The sequence below is a fragment of the Macaca nemestrina genome, chromosome 7 (genome assembly GCF_043159975.1).
Source record: "Macaca nemestrina isolate mMacNem1 chromosome 7, mMacNem.hap1, whole genome shotgun sequence".
NCBI lineage: Eukaryota > Metazoa > Chordata > Mammalia > Primates > Cercopithecidae > Macaca > Macaca nemestrina.
This window is the reverse complement of record NC_092131.1, coordinates 122,302,346-122,323,010: the sequence shown is the minus strand read 5'-3', so window position 1 is coordinate 122,323,010 and position 20,665 is coordinate 122,302,346. Positions and strand designations below refer to the sequence as shown.

The 20,665-nt window shown below is 47.4% G+C and overlaps 1 pseudogene; it reads right to left on the bottom strand.

Annotated features, from left to right (window-relative positions):
* Positions 1–2,239: 2,239 nt before the first annotated feature.
* On the bottom strand, positions 2,240–3,758 carry LOC105493161 (large ribosomal subunit protein eL18 pseudogene; annotated as a pseudogene).
* Positions 3,759–20,665: the final 16,907 nt, after the last annotated feature.

The following is a 20,665-nucleotide window of genomic DNA, read 5'->3' as shown; positions in this document are numbered from 1 at the left end:
GACGGGATTACAGGTGTGAGCCACCATGCCTAGCCTCTTATTTTTATATCACCTGGGCCTTGGCTCAGTCCTAGTATGCAGAGATAATAAATGTTTGAATGAATGAATGAATGAATAAATGAACGAATGAAACAACTCCATTGTCTAAGTACTACTTGTCCCTTTTTACAGATAAGAAATCTGGGGCTCAGAGACTGCCCTCCCTAGGAAGCAGCAACAACTGGGGGACAAACCCAGTCCTCTCGGTTCCCAGATCAGTGATTCCTCTACTGCATCAAGAAAGTTGTAATTACTTGCCCTTGGTATCTTGGGAAAAAGAGAAAAAAGAAAGTTGTAATAACTAAGTACAGATTTCATTTCATCTTCTTTCCAACTAATAGTTCTTAAGTGCTTCCTGCATACCAGGATGAAGCTATCAATGTCCTCTTGAAAGCACAGTCAGCCACAATATTTTGAAGAGGAGGAAAAAAAAGGCTGTCTGCTAGGCCCTGACCTGAACCAATTCTTGGTTATCTAAAGCAGTGGCCTCCAAATAAAAATTCCCAGGACACTCCCCCAGAAATTCTAATTCATGCATCTGAAGGAGAGGAGATGCCTGAAAACCGCCATTATAAACACTGCTCTGGGCTGATGTGGTATATAGCCAGCCACCGCACACAGTTCAGCAGGAAGGTAGCAGAAAGGAGGGTGAAGAGTAAGCATCTTTATTACTTTATTCACATACGCTAACTGAGCACGTAATATGTCCCAGTCACCATTCTAAGTCCTAGATATACAGTAGTGGACAAAACAAAATCCTTATTATCCCTCATTCTATGGATGGTGGGGGTGTGAGATGCGGAGACAATGACCAAGTAAAGAAATAGGGCTAGGTGCGGGTGGCTCATGCCTGGAGTCCCAGCACTTTGGGAGCCTGAGGCAGGTGGGTCATTTCAGCCCAGGAGTTTGAGACCAGCCTGGGCAACATGGTTAAACCCCATCTCTACTAAAACAAACAAACAAACAAACAAACAAAAGTTAGCCGGGTATGATGGTTCATGCCTGTAGTCCCAGCTACTCAGAAGGCTGAGGTGGGAGGATCACTTGAGCCTGGGAGACAGAGGTGAGCTGAGGTCACACCACTGCACTCCGGCCTGGGCAACAGAGCAAGACCCTGTCTCAAAAAGAAAGAAAAAGAAATAAACATACAGGATAACCACTGCTTGTGGTGGTGAGGACTCTAGAGAAAACACAACAGAGTGATGTGATGCAGGGAGACAGAGAAGGGGTACCCTAGCTCTCTGAGGAGGTGACATTTGAGTTGAGACCTGAATTACCAGAAGGAACCAACCCTACTCTGGGAGAAGATTATAGGCAAACAGAGTAGGAGATGGCAAAGTTACAGAGGGACGGGCTCAGCATGTGAGGCTAATATAGTGTGAACAAGGAGAAGACCAGCCTAAAATATGGTTAGACAGAGGTAGTGAGGTAGGAATCATCATTTAAGGTCTTCAAATTAGGAAACGGGTTTAGAGTTTCTTCTGGAGAGTTTTAAGCAGGGAGTGATGTGACATGATTGCTTTAATTGGCTTGTTTTAGCTGCTGGATGAAGACAAGAGTCTAGGGGTTCAATGTGAGAGCAGGGAACCAGTGAGGAGGCTCACAGGAGTCCAAGCTAGAGATGATGGTGGGTGAGGTGGCTCATGCCTGTAATCTCAGCACTTTGGGAGGCTGAGGCAGGTGGATTACTTGAGGCCAGGAGTTCAAGACCAGCCTGGCCAACATGGTGAAACCCCGTCTCCACTAAAAATAAAAAAATTAGCCAGGCGTGGTGGCATGCACCTGCAATCCCAGCTACTCAGGAGGCTACGGCAGAAAATTGCTTGAACCTGGGAGGCAGAAGCTGCAGTGAGTCCAGGCTGCACTTCAGCCTGGGCAACAGAGCAAGACTCCATCTCAAAAAAAAAAAAAAGTGGATATAAATACGACTACAAAACTGCCTGTGAACTGCTATTCTTGGCACACTGCCTGTGGGGTAGCCCTGTCCCACAAGGAGCAGTCACTCTGCTGTTGCAGTACACTGCAGCTGTCTAACACCACTGGCTCACCCTTAAATTCCTTCCTGAGAGAAGCCAAAAACCCTCCGGGCTAAGTCCCAATTCTGGGGTTCACCTGCCCTGCATCAATATTATCCTTTGTAGTAAACACCCACTACGATGTGGCACTCTCCTGGACATTTGATAAACTTACCTCTGTTTTCCCATCAGGTCTGTGAGGCGGTATAGTTCTTGCCACTTGACAGGTAAGTCGGCTGAGGCTCATAGAGGGCCCCATGTCACAACCCCTGTAAGGGTCAGTGCGACAACTGGAACCCAAGTGTGTGTCACACTGACCTCATGCTTGATCATCACTCCACACAGCCCTCAATGCAGGAAATAGGCTGGTTTCTGATGCACCTGGTGTCTGAGAGAAGCTTTGGTTCTTTCACTTTTCAGCTTTGCCCAGGCCCTACTCCTGAGGTCAGGCTTGTCCCAAGAGAGGCCGGGCCAGGGTGGGTGATTATCTCAGCGGTTGCTGTGAGCTCCATCCAGCTCAGGTGAATCTCGGGATCCTAGCTTCTGAAACTTTCACGCGCACACAATTGCCTGGGGATTTGATTGAAACGCAGTTTCTGACTCAGCAGGACAAGGGTGGGGTCCACATTTCTTTCCTCCTTTTCTTTCTTTCCTTTTCTCTTTCTCTCTTCATCCAAAATCTTTTTAATAAGAGGGTAGGCTCCAGGGTTAGTTTTTGTGGTCTCGGCTGGCCCGTTGGCCTCTGGTGCGCTCGAACTTCCGGCCCTGGAGCGGACGTAAGGTTTGGGGTGGCTGTGCAGGGTTCCCGGAACCCCACCGAAATGCCGGTACACCTCTTGGCTCTTGAGAGAACCAGAGAGCAGGATGGTGCCGCTGCCCTTGGGGGAGTCCAGGGCCAGCTGGTCAAAAGTGAGGATCTTGCCCCCTGCCCTGCCGTGAGGATGCGGCGGCGGCCCGGCTGGTCAGGCGCAGCGCACACACCTTCAGTCCGACTACCTCCTGAACCCGCGCATCATCCATTATGGCCCCCACGACCACGGCCGTTTTGTTTTCCCGGCCAGGAAGCTTCATCTTCCGGATCATCTGGGCAACAGAGTGACCGGTTGGTGTGACTCATAAACAACCTCTTCAGTACAGCCTGGTTGAATATGGAGTTGATTCGTCTGGCCAGAAACCTGTACAGCTTGACCAACAGCCTTAGGTAGATATCCTGGCTCCTGGGCTCCTTGCACGGAACCTTGTTGGTCCTTGTTGGGGCGGATGTCAACTCCCGTGATGGCGCCTCCTGCTCGGCCAGGTCCGGAAAGCCACATTTCTAATTTCTAACAAGCCCCGGGTGGTGTTGTTACCAAGGTCCATCTGCCACAGTTTATAGAGGGCCGTGGAGGTGGGAGTGGGGTGGGGTAGGCAGAGGAGGGAAACAGGAGGCTGCAGTTGGGACAGCTGTGCTCACCCTCACTTGTAATTGACTCCTGTAAATTGTCATTAGTAAACCTCAACACCCACCCTCCTCCCCCATCAATATGATAAAGAACATCAGAACATCTGTGTTCTTGGTCTCCCAGGGAAGCCCACCCAGTCAGGACCCCAGGATGTGGCAGGCAAGTCGCTCCTTCTCCCTTAAGCCTCAGTGACTCCAACTCTTAAGTGCTTATGTTGGGGTGGGGGCAGGGCATGGTGAATCTGCAGCTGCTCCCCGCATTGTTGGGGGAAGTGCATGGTATGTGAGGAGAGGACTTTCCTCTTCCTAGAACTTCTGGTCTGGTCCCCAGGGCACAGGTGTTAATGAAGATGGAGGAGTGGCCTCTTCCTAATGGGCCTTTCAAGGCCTGCCAGAGCCAGCAGGGTGGGCAGGGGACAGGGAGGAACTTGTGCTTCCCGGCAGGGACAGGAACCTGCTGGATGCACCGATTTGACCTTGGCTCATTGTAAACATGCTCTAATGTGGGGCGTTGAAGCCAAGAGATGGGACAATTATCATTGCAAGGGAAGTTATCTTAAAGTTAATTTATAAATTCCAGTCAAGGTCCTAAAGGAATTGTTTGGAGGGAGGGTGGTAGTGAACTTGATAAATTCATTTTAAAATCACTGGTAAATGGGAGAGAAAAATCAAGTAAATAAAGAAAAAAAGAATGTAGGGGGCTATAACAGTTATAAAAGATACACCAATGTCATGTAGTAGAAAGCCCAGAAGTCCCAAGTATACTTTAAATATTCAGAAAATGACACATTTGGCATTTCGAAATGGAGAGGAAATAAATATGGCTGAAAAAATTAAGGATTTGATCTTTCTTCAAACCACATGCTAACATAAATTCCAAATGGGATAGAGTTAAATGTAAACAAGGATACCAAACAAATAATAGAATGAAATAGAGGAAAACATTTATGTAATGTCAATGTGAGGGAGGCCATCCTAAGTTTAACATGGAAATAGAAACCATAAAGGAAAGATTGGAAACGTGACTGCAAAAAGATTTGTTTATGATACAAAAATATCATAAAATTAATAAGCAAATGATAAATTGGGATAATTAAATGTATATCACACAGGGAGTTAATATCGGTACAAATCAATAGGAAAAAGACATTCCCAATAGGAATGGGCACAGGGCATGGATATATAGTTTAAAAATAAGTAGATATGGCTGAGCGCAGTGGTTCATGCCTGTAATCCCAGCACTTTGGGAGGCTGAAGTGGGTGGATCACCTGAGGTCAGGAGTTCAAGGCCAGCCTGGCCAACATGGTGAAAACCTATCTCTACTAAAAATACAAAAATTAGCTAGGCATGGTGGCAGGCATCTGTAGTCCCAGCTACTCGGGAGGCTGAGACAGGACAATCTCTTGAACCTGGGAGGCGGAGGTTGCAGTGAGCTGAGATCACGCCACTGCACTCCAGCCTGGGTTACAGAGCAATACTCCATCTCAAAAAACAAAAAAGTAGAAATGACCCGTAAATATATGAAACAACTGTAACCATGAGAATAATAAAAGAAATGTGGCCAAATGCAGTGACTCACGCCTATAATCCCAGCACTTTGGGAGACCGAGGTATGAGGATTGCTTGAAGCTAGCAGTCCAACACCAGCTTGGGCGGCAAAGTAAAACCCCATACCCACAAAATGAGACAGTTTCACTCTGTCACCCAGGCTGGAGTCCAGTGCTGTGATCATGGCTCACTGAAGCCTCTGCCTCCCAGGCTCAAACGATCCTCCTGCCTCAGCCTCCCAAGTAGCAGGGACTACAGGTACACACCACCACACAACCAGCTGATTTTTGTGTTTTGTGTATTCACTATGTTGTTCATGCTGGTCTTAAAGTTCTGGACTTAAGCAGGCTGTCTGCCTCAGCCTTTCAAAGGGCTTGGATTACAGGCATGAGCCACCACCACAACCAGCCCTCTGTAAGTTTTTTTTTTTTTTTAATTAGCTGGTCATGGTGGTGCACACCTGTAGTTCCATCTACTCCAGAGACTGAGGCAGAAAGATTGCCTGAGTCCAGGCTTCAGTGAGCTATGATTGAGACACTGCATTCCAGCCTGGGTGACCAAGTGAGACCCTGTCTTACAAAGGGAGGAGGAGGAGGAAGAGGAAGAAGAGGAGGAAGAGGAGAAGGAGGACTAAAACCACAAGATACCTCTTTTTTCCTGCTGAATTGGCAGAGATTAGAAAGATATAGTAATAATGACAGCTGGACAGGGGAGAGTTTGAGTAAACAGACACTCTTCCACTGCTGGGGCTGTAAACTGGAACAACTGCTCTGTAGGGCCAAAGCCCTAAAAATGCCCCATCTGTTTGTACCAGAAATTTTATTTCTAGAAATAGATCCTAAAGAAATAATCAGATGTGCAAAATGAATGCATCAATATGCATCACAGTCGCACTCAAACATGGAATATTGAAACTGTTTAAATGTATACCCATGAATCCAGACAACTTTCCCCTTGCTCACCCATCAGTCACCCAAGTCCTTCAGTCAAGTTTTAAAAACCAAAGCACCATAATTTAGCCTAAGGAGCTTTGCCCCCCTTGTGCTGCACGGGACAGGGCCAGACTGAGCTCTTCGCAGTGGAGTAGGAAGTCCCATCCAGCACTAGAGAAGTAAGTACCTGCTGAGGATTTAACTTGTGCTTTGTTTCTTGGTGTCCAGAAGGAATAGAAAGCATTTTCTATCTCCCTAGGGACCTGTTTTTGTCTCTAAAACTTGGCTTCTTATCACTCTTGGGCCCTCAAAGTCTGACATGGTTGGATCTACCCCTCACCTCCTCCACCGCTCACCACCTAGGAAGCCTCTTCTTAGTTCCAGCCATGGAGTTGTTCTTTCAACTCTTCGAACTCATCATGCCCTCTCTGGCCACACAGTCTTTACACATGCTGTTCCCTTTGCCAAAAACTCCTCCCATTCTCTCCTGCCTGGTTGCTTCTGAGCTTGAACGTCCCTGTCTTAGGGGACTCTGCCTTGGCCTAAGTTTTTATAGGTTCCTTTGCACTCGGCATTCTAGCTGCAATTTTACATTAATTTATGCAACTGTTTGGTTTCTCTCTCTCCCTCCCAAGATTCTCAGTACCATGTGGCAGGAACGTGTGGCAGTTGTATGTAGCTCCAGTATCCACAAGGTGCATGACACATGGCTGGGCTTCAACACGGTTAACTCATGGCTCTAGGAAATTTTCTTTTATTATTTCTTCGGTAACCCCTTGCCCTTTGTTGTCTCTGTTCTCTTTCTGGAGTGTCAACTGGTTGAATGTTGAACTTGAATAAGTCCTTGACGTATTTTATTTCTCGTCTTGTATTTTTTTGTCTTTTTGATGTTTGTCTGCATTCCAGACATTCCATCAATTTTATTTTCCAAGCCATCTAGCAAGTTTTATTTTGTTAACCATATTTTCAATTGTAAAAAGTTACTTCTTTTTTGAGATGGAGTCTCACTCTGTTGCCCAGGCTGGAGTGCAGTGGCGTGATCTTGGCTCACTGCAACCTCCACCTCCCAGGTCCAAGCGATTCTTGTGCCTCAGCCTCCCATGTAGCTGGGATTATAGGCATGCGCCACTGCATCTGGCTAATTTTTGCATTTTTAGCAGAGACAGAGTTTCACCATGTTGGCCAGGCTGATCTCGAACTCCTGACCTCAGGTGATCTGCTTGCCTCGGTCTCCCAAAGTGCTGGGATTACAGGTGTGAGCCACTGTGGCCGGCCAAAAAATTACTTCTTTTATGTTTGCACACACATGTTCACAGCAGTATTATTCACAATAGCCAAAAGGTGGAAACAACTCAAGTGTCCACAGACAGATGAATGGATAAACAAAATTTGGTATATCCATACCAAATGGACTATTATTCAGCTTTAAAAAGGAAGGTAATTCTGACACATGCTACGTTAGTGAAACTTGAAGACATTATGCATGTGAAGCAAGCCAGTAACAAAGGACAATTATTGTGTGATTTCACTTATATGAGACACTTAGAGCAGTCAAATTCATGGAGACAGAAAGTAGAATGGTGGTTGCTAGGATCAGGGCCAGCTGAGGATGGGGAGTTATTGCTTCATGGGCATAGAGTTTCAGTTTTGCAAGATAAAAAGAGTGGAGATGGTTGTTGATGACAGTTTTAGAACAGTGTGAATATCCTTAATGCCACTGATGTGGTTAGACTTTGTGTCCCCACCTAATCTTATCTTGAATTGTAATACCCAGGTGTTTAGGAAAAGACCTGGTGGGAAGTGATTGGAGTATGGGGGCAGTTTTCCCCATGCTGTTCTCGTAATAGTGAATGACTTCTCACCTGATCTGATGGTTTTATAACTGGTAGTTTTTCCTGCACTGATGCATACTGTCTCCTGCCGTCATGTGAAGAAGGTTCTGGCTTCCCCTTCGCCTTCTGCCACGATTGTAAGTTTCTTGAGGCCTCCCCAGCCATGTGGAACTGTAAGTCAATTAAACCTCTTTCCTTTGCAAATTACCTAGTCTCGGGTAGTATCTTTATAGCAGTGTGAAAACAGACTAATACAGCCACTGAATTGTACATTTAAAAATCGTTAAAATGGTGAATTTTATATTATGTATTTGCCACAATCTTTGAAAAGATAATTGTTTCTCTAATTGTTCCTTTTTTTCTTAACATCCTGTGTGTGTGTTTTTTAAGTTGTATTTCCTTGAGCTTCCCTGAGAATACACATTTTCTTTATTTCTTTTTAATATTTTATTCTCTGAAGGTTCTCTAAGGACTTCTTTGGCTCTTTTTCCTTCACTTTGGAAGCTTTTCTAAAATATATGGGGCTACCTGGTGTCCTTCCATATCTAAAGGAATTTTGTGCACAGGCCAAAGGGGATTATGTGCATGTGGGCAGAGCTTAGAGTGGGAACCAGTCATTACACTTATGGACCCCTAAATGCCATAGTAAGGAGGGCTTCCTCAAGGGTGCCGACCCCTATACTAGCAGCACCTATCTCACCAGGCAGTGTACACAGTTCTTATTTATTTATTTATTTATTTTTTGAGAGGAAATCTCGCTGTGTCGCCCAGGCTGGAGTGCAGTGGCGTGATCTCAGCTCACTGCAAGCTCTGCCTCCTGGGTTTACTTACGCCATTCTCCTGCCTCAGCCTCCTGAGTAGCTGGGACTACAGGTGCCCGCCACCGCGCCGGGCTAATTTTTTGTGTTTTTAGTAGCAACGGGGTTTCACCATGTTAGCCAGGATGGTCTCGATCTCCTGACCTTGTGATCCACCCACCTCGTCCTCCCAAAGTGCTGGGATTACAGGCGTGAGCTGACGCGTCCAGCTGAGTCTGATTTTTTACCTTGTGGTAAGTGCTTGGTTGAACTCATGACTTGGGGGAAGGGGCATTAACTGTCCACACCTGGATCTTCATTTATTCTGCCTGTTCCAGCCCCATTTTCACTTTGCTGTCTGTGATACCTGCACTGGAGCCTAGAGGCTCCCTCAGGTTCTCACAGGCAGATAGCTCAGCCCTGCTGTGCTCCAGCCCCTCTAATTTACCCCACAGGTCTCTAACTTCTTTTCATCTTCCAGATGAAATCACTTGTCTGCTAATGACTAACGACATCCTTCCATCCTCTTTGTTTCTTTCTTTCTTTCTTTTTTTTTTTTTTTTTGAGGCAGAGTCTCGCTGTGTCACCCAGGCTGGAGTGCAGTGGTGCAATCTCTGCTCACTGTAACCTCTGCCTCCCAGGTTCAAGCAATTCTCCTATCTCAGCCTCCAGAGTAGATGGGATTACAGGTGCACACCACCATGCCCAGCTAATTCTTGTATTTTTAGTAGAGATGGAGTTTCGCCATGTTGGTCAGGCTGGTCTCAAACTCCTGACCTCAGGTGATTTGCTCACCTAGGCCTCCCAAAGTGCTGGGATTACAGGTGTGAGCCACCGCATTCAACCTGTCATGTTTGTTGTGGCTTAGCCTGTTTAAAACACTGGTCCATCAGTTGAAGGGAAGGAGAGGATATAAATGTGCCTTCTCAGTCACCATCTTGAATCCCATTTATTCCCACAGCTGCTGCCCTAACTCAGCCTCATTTTCCTGCCTGGGATCTTTGTGGCTGTGCCACCTTCAGCCCCTTCATCCCCAGCACATGCTGCCACAGCCAGGGTGACCTTCCAAAAGCAGGAATCTGAGCATAGATCCCTGTTTGAACTCCTCAGTTGACCTTTAGAGTCAGCAGGATCAAATCTGCCATGACATTCAAGGCCTTTTGTGAGCTGGATTCTGCCTGTATCTCTAGCCTCATCTCTTTGTAGTTTCTTAGTGAGCTGTGCTCTTAGATGCCTCCTGGTGTTAGCTCATGCTGGCTCCTGGCCTGGAACACTTCTTTCCCCCTTCTGTTCTTAGATGGCTTGAATCCATCTGCTGGGGGAAGGATTACTTATGCCCCCACTCTTGTTTTTTCCTTCTCTGTAGAGGGAAATCATCAGGGTAACTCTCCTGGACTCCCATTTCCATACCACCCACCTCCCTGCAGGAGCTCCAGTATTGCCTCCTCCAGGCAGCCCTGTGTGATTGTCCAGTCTGGTGTAGGTTCCTCTTCTATCCTTTAGAGTCTCCGACACACTTATCACACTAATAATGGCCAGGGCCTGAAGAGAGGCAGAGCAGAACAAGCTCATGTTTGGTGGCTCCTGTCTGCATAGTCCACATCCACGTTTCTGGGCACACCAGGAATCTAAGCCCCTCTGGACAAGCTGCTCCCATGCTATTCAGCATGGAGGCAGCAGTGCCTGTCACCAGGCAGGAGCTAAGTTCTGCATCCTCTTGGCTTACTCCCTCCCTCCTCTACTTGTTTTGGTTACCAGGATTCCTTCATAGCAGCCTCCCTCTCAGGTTAGCTTTTGTCCCCAATCCAGATGCCTATTGAGTCATATCACCATGAGAGGGGGCTCCCTGATTCCCCATAACTGACCCTGCCCTAGAAGCCAAGTGAATTGTGCAATATGAGTCCTGAAGCTCCTTTTGAGTTCACCCTCCAACTACATGTCTTTTTTAGAGAATGGTTTTTGTGACCTTGTCTGTGAGCTCTGGAGGTGTACACATGCCTGATAGAAAGGTGCACACAACTCATTTGTATAGAAGCTTAAGAAGAAAAGAACTGGGCTGGGCATGGTGGCTCATGCCTGTAATCCCGGCACTCTGGGAGGCCAAGATGGGTGGATCACAGGAGTTTGAGACCAGCCTGGCCAACATGGCGAAACCCCATCTCTACTAAAAATACAAAAATTAGCCAGGCATGGCAGTGGGTGCCTGTAGTCCCAGCTATTTGCGAGGCTGAGGCAGGAGAATCACCTGAACCCAGGAAGTGGAGGTTGCAGTGAGCCGAGATTGTGCCCCTGCACTGTAGTCTGGGTGACAGAGCAAGACTCCATCTCAAAAAAAAAAAAAAAAAGAAGAAAAGGACCTAAAAAATATATCAAGAGGCGGCCGGGCGCGGTGGCTCATGCCTGTAATCCCAGCACTTTGGGAGGCCCAGGTGGGTGGATCATGAGGTCAGGAGATTGAGACCATCCTGGCTAACGGTGAAACCCCATCTCTACTAAAAATAAAAAAATTAGCTGGGCGTGGTGGCGGGCGCCTGTAGTCCCAGCTACTTGGGAGGCTGAGCCAGGAGAATGGCGTGAACCCGAGAGGCGGAGCTTGCAGTAAGCCGAGATTGTGCCACTGCACTCCAGCCTGGGCAACAGAGTGAGACTCCATCTCTTAAAAAAAAAGAAAAAGATACCAAGAGGCATATTGAACAGCGTGCCCCTGATTTTGGTGATCCATGTTTGAAATAAGTCTACCACAGACTGATAAATTTAAAGTGAAACAAAACTCAGTGTGCCAAGTGTGGTACAATGCAGTCCTACAGTTAAATTGGGTGGTCCCCACTTCCCCCTCCCCAGAGATGTAGATGAGGTATGAAGGGGAGCAGAGCTGGCCTGGGAGGGAGAGGGGAGGAGGAGGAGATGGGGATAGTCTGCTCTGTTCCCTTAGGTAGTTGATTCATAAACTGTTACAGAAGTGGCTCAGAAAGCATGCTCTGAGGAACATTAACTTATAAGTCCCTGCTACCAGCCCTGAAAAAGCATTCTAAACCAAATAGGTTTGGGAACCCAGAGCACCCAATGCCTCTCCTGGGGAGTCCCATTTTACACTGGCATATTAAAGGCTCTGAGAAGTCCCACAGTAAATCAGCTTGTATAATTTTGATAATCCAGTTCTTCCCAAATGTTTTTAAATTTGCTAACATTCTATGAAAATATTTTAAGAAATGTTGTGTACTTTAGGATCGATCTTTCTACTCAAAATTTGGTTCCCAGCCAGGCACAGAGGCTCAGGCCTATAATCCTGGCACTTTGAGAGATTGAGGTGGATGGATCACTTGAGCCCAGGAGTTCAAGACCAGCCTAGGCAACATGGTGAAACCCCCTCTCTACAAAAAATAAAAAATGTAAATGCAAAACAAAAAATTTGTTTGCTGGGCCTGCACCATAAGCATCACCTGCAAGCTTGTTAGAAATGCAGAATCATAGATCCCATCCCAGAACTACAGATTCAGAATTCTGGGGCTAGGGCCTAAGAATCGGCATATTAATCAGCCTTCCAGGTGACTTTTATGTATCCTGGGGTTGGACGATCCCTGCTTTAGGGCAGTGGTTTTCAAAGTGTGGCCCGTGAAATTCTGGAGGTCCCCAAAGTCTTTTTAGAGGATCTACAAGGTCAAAGTTATTTTCGTAATAGATTATGATGTTAGCCTTTTGCATTGATCATGCAAAAGCAATGGGGAGTAAAACTGCCAGTGCCGTAACCCACATCAAGGCAGTGGCACCAAACTATTCTGGTGGTCATAGTTTTCTTCACCATCACACACTTACAGCAAGTGGAACTTGGCATTTCATTCCTGACTGCCCTGGATAAAGCAAATATATATGTATTAATTTTGTTAAATCTCAACCTCTGGGTTCACATCTTTTAAATCATTTGTGTGAACAAATGAGAGGTAGACATAAAGCACTTCTGTTTTATAGCAAAGTATAAATGTCTAGATGAAAAACATTTGTGCAGTCTTTGAGTTGCAAGTTGAACTAGTTGCATTTTTCATGAAACACCATTTTTGCTTGAATGGATGGTGGACAAACCAGTTATTCAGAGATGGATGTTGTCTAGAAAATGAACAAAGTAAGCTTGCCACTTCAAGGAAAACTGACAGTACTTATAGGCAATGATAACTTTTGAGCTTTCAAGTGAAGATGAGAATTTTGGAAAACTTGTATTTGTTACCACAAGCTTAACATCTTCCCAATACTTACAGACTTTTCTTTTCTTTCTTTCTTTCTTTCTTTCCTTCTTGAGACAGAGTTTTGCTCTTGTTGCCCAGGCTGGAGTGCAGTGGCACAATCTCAGCTCACTGCAACCTCTGTCTTTTGGGTTCAAGTGATTCTCCTGCCTCAGCCTCCCGAGTAGCACCTGCCACCATGCTTGTCTAATTTTTGTATCTTTACTAGAGATGGGGTTTCACCATGTTGGCCAGGCTGATCTCAAACTCCTGACCTTGTGATCCACCTGCCTCAGCCTCCCAAAGTGCTGGGATTACAGGCGTGAGCCACCGTGCCCGGCCACTTACAGACTTTTCTAATGAGATTGTGGTAATAATAATATGATTTTTTAAAATACTATATGGTAAAATGCATCAACATCTGAAAGATCTGAGTAACTCAGAAAACCAATATTTTCCAAATGACCAATGCATGATGTTATAAAATCATGCATAGGTAAAAAATTCATCTGAAGTGCAAGATAGATCAATGGATTTTAGAGTCACAAAGTACTGAAATTTCATTGATATGGTTTCCAAATCCACATTGCAATTAACCTTTAAGAAGTACCACTTGTTGAGTTTTGGTGTAGTATTTAAGAAAATTATCCACAATTTTCTGAAAAGACTGTTAAAATATTCCTCCCTTTTCCCACATGGGCATTTACTATATCTGAGCTTGCTTCTCTGGGCTCCGTAAAATAGGACTAAATGCTGAGGACCAGCAGTTGGGGGGTACAGTCTGCTCTCTGGAGTCAGCAGATAAAATGCAAGGTGTCTGGGGCACCCAGAGCTCTAATATTTAATACTCATCAGCTTCCACTGCAGCTGACATAAAGACGCACTTAGCAAGGGGTGTGTGCTGCTCCAGGGAGAAAATGAGGGTAATTGAAATTAACTTGGCTCCTGCCGTTTTTTCCTCCTTTCCTAATCACCGGGAAATCTGCTGCTAGCTGAGCAGGAGGGCCTGAGGGCCAATGCTCCAGGGAGTCCGGGGCTCAATTAAGCTTCGGTAAATTGGATTTCTGGCCGTGAGGCCATGGGGCTGGGGTTGGCATTGAGGCATGAGCTGCCAGACGGTATTAGGCCAAGGGCTGACCAGATGGGCCCAGCAGCTAATTCAATCTGGTTTCCCAGAAACAAGACTTGGAAGGCCAGAGCTATGGGCCTGGAGAGCTGTGACTCCAGCTGGGAGGGCAAGATCTTATGTGGCACTGGGCCCACCCTGTGGCTCATCTCAGGGAGTCCTGTGCCCGGCACCTGGCCTCGGCCAGCTGTGCACTAACAATCCTGATAACCAGTGATAGGTGGCAGTTTAGTGCTAGGGAAAAAGCCCAGCCTGGGGATTGGGGGCCAGGGCTGTGGGCCTCACACAGGTATCAGCTTGCTCTAGGAATGAATTTAGGTAAGTCTCATTCTCTCTCCAGGACTAACATTCTTACTTCTATGGGCTGCCATAGTCTTAAAAAGAAAAAAGAAAAAAAAGAAGAAGGAGTCAGAAAACTCAGAATGGGAGAGAGAAAGGCTGAAACAAAGAAAGGGATTGTAAGATACATGGATGGGCTTTGGTCTAGGAATAGGCCAAGGTGGATATCCAGGCCGGCATGACTCAGTGAGTTTGGTGCACAAGTGTTATATAACCCGTTTGCATAAGTTCATACTTGGCTCTAAGTTACTATTGTCTGTAAAAGGTGTAACTGTCTTGCTGATGTTGTGCATGGGGCTTCGCTTTTGGGGGCTCAGCTTGGCTCAACATGGCTGGACATGGCAGGTGTGCAGTTACCCAAAGAGAGAGAGTCAAAGCTGTCCGTCTTGCAGACAGACAGGAGGAGCCAGGACACAACTTGGCTTGCTTGTGTCCAGAGAGAGAAAGAGTTAAGTTGCTGACTCTGAAGGCAAGGGAGAGCTGGCTGCGCAGCTGTGCATGGGGGCAGCCAGCTCAAGCAGCCGAGACAGGGTGACCAGTGTGTGAGTAAGCTGTTGATGAGAAAACCAATTTAAATAAGCTGTGTAAGAGAGCTGCTGCTGAATAAACCATAGTCACCTGCCTGTGGCCCCCAAAGTGTTCTTTCTGCTCATCCACCCACTCCCCTTGGACTTCAGCATGGGCTGGACCTAGACCCCAGGATCTGACAGAGATCGTAGGAGATAAAGATAGCATGAGATAGAGAGAGGCAGAGTGAGTCACATACACAGAGAGAGGCAGAAAAAGATACAACAGGGAGAGGGAGACACATCTAGACAGAGCAAGACAAAGAGAGATACAGTTGGCTTAGAGAGCAGAGAAAAAAAGGAAGAGAGAGAGACTGAAGCCAAAGTTTCACTACAAAATGAATGTTCTAAGTGGGGGTGGCAGGGCTTTTTTTTTTTTTTTCCTTAATCAAGAATAGTTCCTAACCTGGTCTTAAAATCCCAGTTCCCAAATGGTCAGAGAAGGCCGCATTCTCATTCTTGGAAAAGAGGAGAAGGAGGGTTTTTCTGTCTGCTTCTCCTGGTTGCTTTCTCCAACCAGGGCACAGAATCCCAGATTTGGGGCAGCCCCAGCAGCCTGAGCTATCTGGTCAGTTGGCCCCAGCCAAGTCTGCACCAAAAATCTTCCCAAACCTCACAGAGTCCTCACACTAGCCCCTTTCTGGGCCTTAGACCACCCCAGCTGTCAGAGCTGCGATGGAAAGGTCAGGGCCAGGCCAGCACAGCGTCCCTGCATTCTGATTGGCATGAATCCTCCATCATTTCCTGCCCAGTCCTTCTTCCCAGAAGTCACACCGTGGGAGTTTCTGTGTCCTGCTGTGTCCCATTTTCTGACACCCAAAACTCACCATGCGTCATTCCTTCAGGCCTTTTCTCTCTTGGACTGGGCCTACCAGAGACTGAACTCACATCAGGGGGCTCTGGCAGGCTGGCCAGCCACTCCCACTCCCACCAGGGACTTGTTTCCCATTTTCTGTCCCACCCCAACCTGTGCTGCAGCCCCAGGTGTCCCTCATCTGCGCCAAGTCAGGCCCATCTCTTGGCTATCCAGTAACTACTGGGAGTCAGAGCCTCAGCTTCCCTACTGGACATGGTGAGCCAGGGAGAGAATGGACAGACTTGAGCAGCGGTTCTTGGCTTGGACCACACATTGGAGTCACCTGGGAGCTGTCAAAGCCACCCATGTGCCAGGATTCCACCCCCGAGAGACTCTGCTGTAGTTGGCCTGGGGAGTGGCCTGGACATTGGGATTTTGAAAAGCTCCCAGGGGATCCTGATATGCATCCAGAGTTAAGAACCAGTGTCATCAACCCAGGCCTGCGCCAAGAAGAGTCCACCCCAGACCTCACCTGACAGAGGCTCAGAGACAGCCAGACCCTGGCTTAGGGTAACACAGCTGGAAGGGGCAGAGTGGTGCTGGCCAGAGTTCCTCCATCACCTTCCTCAGCTCCTCACCCTCTTCAACTCCAGTGACAAGAGCTCTGTATCTTACTTTGGTCTCTGTCCACTCTGAACTCTGGGATCCCAAGAGTCGAGTTCTGTATTCATCTATTACCAACAATATGTTCCTCTATGACCCTCGTCTCCTCGACTGTAGTTTAGGGAGAACAGTCACCACTTCACAGGGTTGCGGTGACAATTAAATGAGTTAATATGTTAAGGGCTTATCATGGTGCCTGGCACTTAGTAAGCACTAAATATATGTTATCTGTTAGTATTGTTGTTGCTGTTATTGTTACCACAAAGCATGAACAAACGGCAGAGTCTGGCTGGCAATTTGGGGGAGCGGGGCAATCCAATGGTATATGTTATGAGTTGAACAGTGGCCTCCCAAAAAGATATGTCCATTTCTTAACCCCCATACCCTGTGAATGTGGCGTTATTGGGAAACAGGGTCTTTGTAGGTATAATAAAGGATTTCAAGATGAGATCATCTGAGCAGGGCCTAAATCCAGTAAGTGTCCTTATAGGAGACAGAAAAGGAAAGGCACAAAAAAGACCATGGGAAGACAGAGGCAGAGGCTGGAGTGATGCAGCCATGAGTTAAAGAATGTCTGGGTCCTCCAGGAGCTGGAAGAGGCAAGGAGGGACTCTGCCATAGCACATTCCAAGGGAACGTGGCCCTGCCAGCACCTTGATGTCAGACTTCTGGCCTCTAGAACTGTGAGCAAATTTCTGGGATTTTAAGCCAACCATTTTGTTTTAATTTGTTACAGCAGCTGCAGGAAAGCCACCTTCAGAGCGAAATGTTGCTGGCTAGAAACATCCCTGGACCAGGCCAGTTGACCCATTAGCCCCACCTTATGGAGGTGGGATAGGGGGGTAGTGGTTCAACACTGCCCTGTGTTGGTGCTACAGGGGGCTCAGGCCTGAGGACCTTCTGATGCAAGCACTGGAGGTGCCCCCTTCACAGTGGAGGCCTCAGCAAGTTCCTTCCCCTCTGTAGGCCTCACCTACCCCCCTTCCTGGCGTTTGGCGTGTCTCCGTGAGTCTCGGGGAGAAAACACCCCCATGTGATCAACTCCTCTGAGGTCAGGCCTGGCAAGGCCAGGAGCAGCCTCTGGGGTGAAGTAGATGCCCACCTGCCTCTCCCTGCGCTGCCCAGGACTTCAGGGCCCAGACCTCCAGAGCTAATGGCTAATGCAACCAGAAAATGAGCCCTCTCACTCTACGGCCCCCTCTCCCCAAATGGACTTGAGGAGAGTGAGCTCTAATGAAGCCTTTTCTATGGGATAGTTCCAAAGCTTCCCTGTGGTCAGCCGAGGGGCACCATGAGGAAGCATGTGTCTGGGCAACAGGCCCCTGTGTGTCGCCAGGCAAAGCTAAGGGGGTCCTTGGAGGGCTTTGTGTCCAGGGGCTCTCGGTGGTGACACCAGCAGGGCCAGCAGTTTCTGAGGGGGCTACCCACCCACACCTCCTCATTCCCACTCTAACCATGAGGTGTGTGTATGGGTGGGGCTGGGGGAGGAAGGAGCAGCTGCTTGAGGGACACCAAGGACAACTTGGTGAACACTGACACTAAAAGGAAAGCCAAGTGCATTGGAGTCTCATCATACAGCTGGGAATACCGAGGCCCAGAGAGAGGAGAGACTAAGGTCATACCTTGATCAGCAGCTAAGCTGATGTGGGAGCCCAGATTCCCTGTCTGCCCCTGAGAAGTGTGTGTTTACAAAGCACATGCTTGGGATAAGGCTGCTCTATGTGTGAGTTGAAGGGTTGGGGTGAGCACATTCATGCAGCAGTCTGTGGCTGACAGCCCTAGGTGCCCATTTAGATTGCGCCCTGTGGGAAGATGTTCAACTTGATGGCTTCCTTGAGCACTCCATGCAAGGGGGAAAGTCAAACACAAGAGGCAGGGGCCCAGCACAGTGCTCAGGCCCTTATGGAAGGAGGAGGTGGAGGAAGAGAAACAGGAGGGATGGGCAAGGAGAAGTTTGCAGCTGAGCAGGGTCAGAAAAGGACCCCGGAGCACTGTTCCTCAGTGGATGGGCAAGCTCTGTTCTCTTGTGGGGACTTTTATTTCTTCCCCTTGGGAAACCATTCTGGGCTCCTGACATGTCTCAGACCACAGATCTAACACACACTTGCAAGAGCACTCCAAGGAGAGTGGGCATCAACTCCCTCCCACCCCAGTGAGCGCTGCCAGCTCGGCACTGTGGGGCAAGTGCTCCGAGTGCAACACCAGGAGAAGAACCAGCGTCTGCCGGACGATGGACTCACTGTGTGCAGAACACGGTGCTAGGCCCTGTGGGAGTTCAGTGAGAGGATTAAGGAAGAAATAACTTACTATTTCAATGTGTTGAGATTCCAACCCTGTGGGAAACTGCCTGATAGGAAAACCTTTACAGAAACAGGTAAATGTATGCAGATCTTCACGGCCTAAGTAATTTTCTAATAAGGTGTGAAAATATAGCGAGTGGTTTGGGTGAGGAAGGAGGAGGCAGGCTTGAAGTAGGGCTTTCAGGGAGGGGAGGGGCAATGCCTGACATTAAAGACAGGGAGGGTTGTGGCTGGGAAGTACAGTGGTGAGTGCAAGAGGCCCAGGCCCTGGAGCCCCCAGCCTGCTTCACAGTCTGTGATCTCCCTTGGAGCTGAGAAAGGCTTTTTTGGTCTCCACAGTGAGCCAGCTTTTTAGAAATGGGCACATTGTAATTGTACATATTTATGAGTACAATTTGATGTGTCAGTACAGATATGTGCCATAATGATCAACTCAGAGAGGTAGCACAACCATCCCCTCATGCATGTATCATTTCTTATATGCAATGGAGTACTATTCAGCCATAAGAAGAATAAAATCCTGTCATTTGGAACAACACGGATGAACCTGGAGGATACCATGTTAAGTGGAAAAAGCCAGGCACAGACAGGCAAATAGCACTTGATCTCACTCACATGTGGAATCTAAAAATAAGTGGATTCAGGGTCTGGCCCAGTGGCCTGTAATCCCAGCACTTTGGGAGACCGAAGTGGGCAGATCACCCAACGTCAGGAGTTTGAGACCAGCCTGGCCAACATGGGCAAACCCCATCTCTATGAAAAATACAAAAATTAGCCGGGTGTGGTGGTGGGCACCTGTAATCCCAGCTACTCTGGAGGCTAAGAAAGGAGAATCGCTTGAACCAGGAGGTACAGGTTGCAGTGAGCGGAGATTGTGCCATTGCACTCCAGCCTGGTCCACAGACTCCATCTAAAAAAAATATAAAATTAATTTTAAAATGTGCACTCAGGAACCACCCAAGCATTCGGTGGTGTCCAGTGGAGTCATGTGTCTGTCACAGATCCCTTCCCCTGTGGCTTGATCTTTGCTACCTCCCCCCATTCCTAGATGTGTTGGCAGGAACAACTCCTTTTATCGTTTGGTTCTGTCTTGTTTCTCAGTATGGTGTCCTTGAGTGGAGTCTCAGTCACTCTCTCCACTGTGTGTCGCTCCCCTCTTAGACTGGGAATGCTCTCAGCGAGGGTCTGCTGAGAGAGGGACAGAAGAGAGAAGGGAAGAAGCAAAACAAACTCCCAGTGGTGAGACCTTTCCTCAATACAGGTCTTATGGATTTGAGTCAAGGAGATTTCTCTTTTAATTGTGGGGAAATACATGAAACAAAACACCGCTTCAACCATTTTCAAGTGTATGATTCGGCGGCATTAAGTACACTCACAGTGCTGTGTAACTATCATCACTAATCACTGCAGAACCTTTTCATCACTCTAGAAGGAATCCCGTACCCATGAAGCAGTCACTTCCAATTCTGCCCCTTCCCCTAGGCGCTGGTTGCCACTAATCTGCTTTCTGTCTCTGTGGATTTGCCTCTGTGTCAAGGAGATGTTTGGATATTTGTGTTCCACTTACAATGCAAATAACCATAGGAGAACCCATAATCTACACTTTCAATTTCATTAATTTCAACAATACCCACCCTCCACCCACCTCCATAGTTTAGAAATTATTGTTTTAGAGACAGGGTCTTGCTCTGTCACCCAGGCTGGAGTGCAGTGGCTCAATCACAGCTCACTGCAGCCTTGAAGTCCTGGGCTCAAACAATCCTCCTGCCTCAGCCTCCCAAGTAGCTGGGACTACAGATGCACATCACCATGCCTGGCTATTTTTTTTATTTTTTATAGAGACAGGGTCTCAAATTGCTACCAGGCTGGTCTCAAGCTCCTGGTCTCAAGCAATCCTCCCACCTCAGCCTCTGAAAGTGTTTGGATTATAGGCATGAACCAATAAGCCCAGCTAGGAATGATGTAATCCCTATATACTATGGGGAAAACACTAGCCTAGAGGTTCAGAGACCAGGGTTCTAGCTCATTCTGTCCAAAGTTATGTGATCTCTTATGG